The following is an 8,465-nucleotide window of genomic DNA, read 5'->3' as shown; positions in this document are numbered from 1 at the left end:
ACTAATCATGGAAGCTCCAGAGAAAAGTGAAGCCCAATGTAAGGAAATTTTAAAAAGATACAAGATATGAAGGAATAAATATTCAAGGAAATAGACAGCATAAATAAGAAACAATCAAAACTTCAGGGAACAATGGACACACTTATAGAAATGCAAAATGCTTTGGAAAGTCTCAGCAATAAAATCGAACAATTAGAAGAAAGAACAAAAGAGCTTGAAGACAAGGTCCTTGAATTATCCCAGTCCAACAAAGACAAAGAAAAAAGAATAAGAAAGTATGAACAAAGCCTCCGAGAATTCTGGGGTTATGTTAAACAACCAAACCTAAGAATAATCAGCGTTCTAAGGAAGAAGAGAAATCTAAAAGTTTGGAAAACATATTTAGGGGAATAATTGAAGAAAACTTCCCCAGCCTTGCTAGAGACCTAGCCATCCAAATACAAAAAGCACAAAGAACACCTGGGAAATGCATAGCAAAAAGATCATCACCTAGGCACACTGTCATCAGGTTATTCAAAGTTAAGACAAAGGAAAGAATCTTAAGAGCTCTAAGACACAAGCACCAGGTAACCTATAAAGGAAAACCTAACAGATTAACAGCAGATTTCTCAGCAGAAACCCTAAAAGCTAGAAGGAATTTGGGCCCTATCCTCAGTGTCCTCAAACAAAACAATTATCAGCGAAGAATTTTGTATCCAGCGAAACTAAACTTCATATATGAAGGAAAGATACAATCTTCTTCAGACAAACAATGATGAGAAAATTCTCCACTACTAAGCTACCACTACAAGAACTGCTAAAATGAGCTCTAAATCTTGAAACAAATCCTAGAAACACATCAAAACAGAAGCTCTTTAAAGCATAAATCTCACAGGAGTTATAAAATGAAAATACAATTACAAAACAGAAAAAGAAAAACCAAGGTATACAGGCAACAAATAGCACGATGAATGGAATGGTACCTCACATCTCAGTACTACCATTGAATGTAAATGGCCTTATGCTCCACTTAAAAGATACAGAATTGCAGAATGGATAAGAATTCACCAACCAACTAAATGCTGCATTCAACAGACTCATGTAATACAAAAGGACTCACATAAACTTAAGGTAAAGGAGTGGAAAAAGACATTTCATACAAAGGGACACCAAAAGTGGGTCAGGAGTAGCAATTCTTATATCAGACAAAACAAACTTTAAAGCAACAGCAGTTAAAAAAGACAAAGAGGGGCATTATATAATGATAAAAGGCCTTGTCCAACAGGAAAATATCACAATCCCAAACACATATGCATCTTACACTGGAGCTCCCAAATTTATAAAACAATTACTAACAGAACTAAGAAATGAGACAGACAGCAACACAATAATAGTGGGAGACTTCAGTACTCCACTGATAGCACTAGACAGATCATCAAGACAGAAAGTCAATAAAGAAACAATGGATTTAAAATATATCCAGGAACAAATGGATTTAACAGATACATATGGAACATTCCATCAAAGAACCACAGAGTATACATTCTATTCAACAGCACATGGAATTTTATCCAAGATAGACCATATGATAGGCCACACAACAAGCCTCAATAAGTTTAAGAAAATTGAAATTATATCAAGTATTCTCTCAGACCACAGTGGAATAAAACTGGAAATCAACTCCAAAGGGAACCTTCAAAACCATACAAATACATGGAAATTAAATAACCTGCTCCTGAATGATCATTGGGTCAAAAATGAAATCAAGATGGGAATTTAAAAATTATTCAAACTGAATGACAATGGTGACTCAACCTATCAAAACCTCTGGGATACAGCAAAGGCCATAGTAAGAGGAAAGTTCATAGCCCTAAATGTCTACATCAAAAAGTCTGAAAGAGCACAAACAGATAATCTAAGGTCACACCCCAAGGAACTGAAGAAATAAGAATGAACAAAACTCAAATCCAGCAGAAGAAAAGAAATAACCAAGACTGGAACATAAATACATGAAATTGAAACAAAAAAAAAGAAAAATGAAATAAAAAGCTGGTTGTTTGAAAAGATTAATAAAATTGATAGACCATTAGCAAGATTAACCAAGAAAAGAAGAGAGAAAATCCAAATAAGCTCAATTAGAACCAAAACGGGAGATTACAACTGACACCACAGAAAAACAAAAGATCATTCAAGGCTACTACGAACACCTTTATGTACATAAACTAGAAAATCTAGAAGAGATGGATAAATTCCTGGAAAGATACAACCCTTCTAGCTTAAATCAGGAAGAATTAAATACCCTGAACAGACCAATAACAGCAGTGAGATTGAAATGGTAATTTTAAAATTACCAACAAAAAAAGTCCAGGACCAGGTGGATTCACAGTGGAATTCTACCACACATTAAAAGAAGAATTGGTACCAATCCTATTGACACTATTCCACAAGATAAAGAAGAGGGAACCCTCCTGAAATTATTGTGTGAAGCCAGTATTACCCTCCTAATACCTAAACCAGGAAAGAGCATAACCAAAAAAGAAAACTACAAAGCAATATCCCTGATGAACACAGACGCTAAAATCCTTAACAAAATACGAGTTAACTGAATCCAACAACATATTAAAAAGATAATCCACCATGATCAAGTGGGTTTCATACCAGGGATGCAGGGATGGTTTAACATATGCAAGTCTATAAAAGTGATACACCACATAAACAGAATTAAAAACAAAAGTTACATGATCATATCAATAGATGCAGAAAAAGCATTCAATAAAATCCAGCATCCCTTTGTGATTAAAACTGTCAGCAAAATCGGCCATACAAGGGACATAACCTCAATGCAATAAAAGCCATCTATGACAAATCCAAAGCCAACATAATACTGAATGGGGAAAAGTTGAAAGCATTCCCTCTGAGAATTGGAACAAGACAAGGATGTCCACTCTCATGACTCCTCTTCAACACAGTTCTGGAAGTCCTAGACAGAGCAATCAGACAAGAGAAAGAAATAAAGGGCATCCAAATCAGTAAAGAGGAAGTCAGACTGTTGCTGTTTGCTGATAATGTGATTGTTTGCCTAGAAAACCCTAAAGATTCCTCCAGAAAGATCATAGATCTGATACAAGAATTCAGCAAAGTTTCTGGATACAAAATTAATGCATACAAATCTGTAGCTCTTCTATACACCAATAGCAACCAAGCTGAGAATCAAATCAAGAACTCCACCCCTTTTACAATAGCTGCAAAATAATAATAATAATAATAATAATAATCAATACTTAGGAGTATACCTAACCAAGTAGGGAAAGGAAAACTACAAAACACTGCTGAAAGAAATCATAGATGATGCAAACAAATGGAAACACATCCTATGCTCACGGATGGGTAGAATCAGTATTGTGAAAATGACCATACTGCCAAAAGCAATCTACATATTCAACGCAATCCCCATCAAAATACCACCATCATTATTCACAGAGTTAGAAAAAACAATCCTAAAATTCATAGGGAACCAAAAAAGGGCCTGCATAGCCAAGTAAGACTAAGCAAAAAGAACAAATCTGGAGGCATCACATTACCTGATTTCATACTATACTATAAGGCCATAGTCACCAAAACAGCATCATAGTGGTACAAAAATAGGCACATAAACCAATGGAACAGAATAGAGAACCCAGAAATAAACCCAAATACTTACAGCCAACTGATCTTCGACAAAGCAAACAAAAACATGAAGTGGGGAAAGGACACCCTTTTCAACAAATGGTGCTGGGATAATTGGCTAGTCACATGTAGGGGAATGAAAGTGGATCCTCCTCCCTCACCTTATAAAAAAAATCAACTCAAGATGGATTAAAGACTTAAATCTAAGACCTGAAACTATAAAAATTGTAGAAGATAACATTGGAAAAACCCTTTTAGACATTGGCTTAGGCAAGGATTTCATGACCAAGAACCCAAAAGTAAATGCAATAAAAACAAAGATAAATAGTTGGAGCTTAATTCAACTAAAAAGCTTTCATCTGGCAAAAGGAACAGTCAACAAAGTAAACAGACGACCCGCAGAGCACGAGAAAATCTTCACAATCTATACATCTGACAAAGGACTAATATCCAGAATCTACGATGAACTCAAATGAATCAGCAAGAAAAAAGCAAACAATTCCATCAAAACGTGAGCCAAGGACATGAACAGACAATTCTTAAAAGAAGATATCTAAATGGCCAACAAACATATGAAAAACACTAATAATCAGGGAAATCCAAATCAAAACCAAAAAACTGTAGAGATTCCTTAAAGAACTAAAAGTAGAACTACCATTTGATCCAGCAATCCCACTACTGGGTATCTACCCAGAGGAAAAGAAGTCATTATATGAAAAAGATACTTGCACACACATGTTTATAGCAGCACAATTTGCAATTGCAAAAACATAGAACCAACCCAAATTCCCATCAATCAATAAGTGGATAAAGAAACCATGGGGTGTGTGTGTGTGTGTGTGTATATATATATACACACATTATGTGTGTGTGTATATATATATACTGAGTAGTATTCCATTTTATATATATATATAATATGTGTATATATATATAAAATGTGTATATATATACACATTATATATATATATATAATGGAATACTACTCAGCCATAAAAGGAATGAATGGCATTACAGAGACATGGATGAGATTGGAGACCATTAATCTAAGTGAAGTAACTCAGGAATGGAAAACAAAACATCATATGTTCTCACTCACAAGTGGGAGCTAAGCCATGAGGATGCAAAGGCATAAGAATGACACAATGGACTCTGGGGACTCAGGGGGAAAGGGTGAGAAGGGTGTGAGGGATAAAAGATTACAAATGGGGTTCAGTGTGTACTGCTCGGGTGATAGGTACACCAAAATCTCACAAATCACCACTAAAGAACTTACTCATGTAACCAAACAATACCTGTTCTCCAATAACCTATGGAAATATATTTTTTTAAGTAGGGGTAATAAAAGCAAAAATAGACAAATGGGATTACATTGGACTACAAAGCTCCTGCATGGCAAAGGAATGATCAATAGAGTGAAGAGACAACCCATGATTGGGAGAATATATTTGCAAATCCTACATCTAATAAGAGGCTCATATCCAAAATATATAAGGAACTCAAGTTACTCAACAAGAAGAAGACCAATAATCCTATTAAAAAAATAGGCAAAGAACTTGAAGAGATGTCTTTCAAAATAAGACGCACAAATGGCCAATAGACAAATAAAAAATGCTCAACATCCCTAATTATGAGAGAAGTGAAAATTGGGACTACAATGAGCTAATACCACACACCTGTTAGACTGGCTATCATCAAAAAGATGAAAGATAGCACGTGTTGCCAAGAATATGGAGAAATGGGAACCTTTGTACACTGTTGGTCAGAATTAAATTAGTATATCCATTTTGGAAAACAGTAGGAAAGCTCCTTAAAGAACTAAAAATAAAATTACCATATGATCCAGCAACTCCACCACTGAGTATACATTCAAAAGAATTGAAATTAGTATGCCATAGTGATGTCTGCACTCCCATGTTTATTGTAGCATTATTCACAATAGCCAAGATATGGAAACAACCTAAGTGTACATCAATGGATGAATGAATTTTAGAAATGTGGCATATATACAAAATAGAAATTATTCATCCATAAAATAACCAGGAAATTCTATCATTTGTAGACAACATAGATGAAACTAGAGGCCATTAAGTGAAATAAGCTAGGCACCGAAAGACAAATACCACGTTATCTCTTATGGTATGAATTCACACTCGTATCATGTGAACTCTAACAAAAGCTAAACTCATGGAAGTCGAGATTAGAACAGTGGTTACCAGAGGCTAGGAGGGAGGGTTAAAAAAATGAAAGAGGAGATGTTGGTCAAGGGGTACAAAGTTTCTACTACACAGGAGGAATAAGATATGGTGTTCTATTGCACAGTATAGTGACTATAGGTAATAACAATGTATTATGTATTTCAAAATAGCTAGAAGATAGGATTTTGAATATTTTCACTAGAAAGAAGTGATAAATCTTAGGCTGGGTGTAGTGGCTCATGCCTTTAATCCCACACTTTGGGAGACCAAGGTGGGCAGATCACCTGAAGTCAGGAGTTGGAGACCACCTGACCAACTTGGAGAAGTCTCTACTAAAAATACAAAATTGACCAGGCGTGGTGGTGCACACCTGTAATCCCAGCTACTCGGGAGGCTGAAGCAGGAGAATCACTTGAACCTGGGGGGCAGAGGTTGTGGTGAGCCGAGATCAACCATTACACTCCAGCCTGGGCAACAAGAGTGAATCTCCGTCTCAAAAAAAAAAAAAAAGGTAAATCTTTGGGGTGATAAATATACTAATTACCTAGTTTGATCATTACAAAATGTATATATGCATCAAAACATCACATGGTAGCCCATAAATATGTGCAATTATTATTTATCAATTAAAAATAAAATTAAACTTAAACAGTATTCCTGAAACACAGTTTTCTCTACTCTTATCTATTTCAATGCCCATTCCAACAATACCTGTACCTGGATAACTACTAATTTTAAGTATTCTTTATGGGGAAAATATCCCAGTTTTCTACTCTTTTCTCTGTTTCAGTTCAGATAAGATTGCAAAAGAATTAATTTATTTCTTGTAATGATTCTTATCTTTCTAGTTCAGAGATTCTATAACCTGCTAGAGAAATGAACATTCTGTCTTTCTGGTTTTGGTTTGAAATTTGACATACACTTTTGCCAGAAGAAAATCTTTTATACATGTCAAAGGAGGAAAAGAAGTAGATCAATCCTCTTGTGTTTTCTTTGAAGAGAGAAGGAAATGGTTTAATTTGGACAGGTATGATGCTCATAGAAATTCTGATAAAAGAATTCCTCAGTGGACAGAAGGTGAACACACTTTTAAAATTTCAGTACTGTTTCTTGGCTTCATTATTAATAGACTTTGCATTTGATTAAGAAGAGGATACACAGAGTTAAGAATGTAAAATTTTTGATGTAACACTGTGAAAGGGTGAAGTGAATCCTCAAAACTGCATTTTTTTAAAGCAGGAAGGAAAAGGAATATACCAAAATAACTTACAAAAATGATGTCTCCATGTATGGTTGTCCAAAAATGTCCTATATTATAAATATTTCAAAAGGCTCCAGCTTACATCAGTTGTTCTGGAGGAAGAAGGCTAGAAATGTGGTTGTTCTCTGGTATGTAGATTTTCCCTTGAGTACAAAGATTGATTTGTACTCAAAGGCAGAGCTGGTAAAATAATGGAAAATTAAAAAGGGAAAGAAGAGGAGAGAATCCAGAAATGTTGCAAGGTGGTAAAGCGGACATGGAAAACCCCTGCCAATATTTTAAGCTCCGAATTTAGTTTAAAATGAATCTAAAGGTATTTTTAAAATTAAAAGAAGTCACAACAAAAAAATAAGCAGTTTGGACAGATGGGAAACAGAATTGAGCTAATCCCATTTTGACCTCCACGACAGCAAAGATATGGTGACAAAGAGATAAGCCCTAGAATCAGACATATCTGACTCCAACAGTTGCTGGCTGTGTAATCTTGTGTAAATTATTCAACCATTTAAAATTTTTGATTTACTTACCTATAAAATGGAGAGAATAACTTTGCCTATGTTATGTGACTTTTTTGAAGATTATATGTAATAATGCTTAGGTTTGTTAAAGTGCTTAGAAGAATGCTCAGAGTAAAGGCTCAAGAGAGATTAGCTACTTCATTTATATATAATTATTCTTTCTAGCCTGTGCACTGATTTCTTATTGTTCCTTGCACAAGCCAGATATACTTCTGCCTCGGTATTTGTACAGTATGTTCCCTCTGTAATTTTTTCCCCCCAAGATGTTCCTGTGGTTCACTCTCTCAGAACGCTCACATCCTTATTCAAATGTCACCTGACTATCCTATTTAAAAATGCAAACATACTATTCTCTTTTCTCACTCTACCTTCTCCTCACTAGAAGTATGTCCACCAGGGCAAGGATTTTTATCTGATTAAATTTGTTGATGTATGCCTAGCATCTGAAACAAAGCCTAGCACATAGAAGGTGTTTGATAAATTATTATTAATAGAGTGGTCAACTTTGTCAAATAATGCTATCATCAAAATGAAATACTGCTTCACTGGCTTTTCCCATTCCATTGGCTTTTGGAGACTTAATATTCCTTCAAGTTTGCTTTTTTTTTTTTTTTCTGAGATGGAGTCTCGCTCTGTCACCAGGCTGGAGTGCAGTGGTGCCATCTTGAGAGATGAAGCCAGCTGGGCTTCTGGGTCGGGTGGGGACTTGGAGAATTTTTCTGTCTAGCTAAAGGATTGTAAATGCACCAATCAGCACTCTGTGTCTAGTTAAAGGTTTACCTAGTTAAAGGTCTACCTAGTTAAAGGTAGACACTCTGTGTCTAGATTGTAAACGCACCAATC

Source organism: Macaca thibetana, chromosome 12, assembly GCF_024542745.1.
Source record: "Macaca thibetana thibetana isolate TM-01 chromosome 12, ASM2454274v1, whole genome shotgun sequence".
In the NCBI taxonomy this organism is placed as follows: domain Eukaryota; kingdom Metazoa; phylum Chordata; class Mammalia; order Primates; family Cercopithecidae; genus Macaca; species Macaca thibetana.
The sequence above is the reverse complement of the archived record's forward strand: the minus strand, read 5'-3'. Positions refer to the sequence as shown.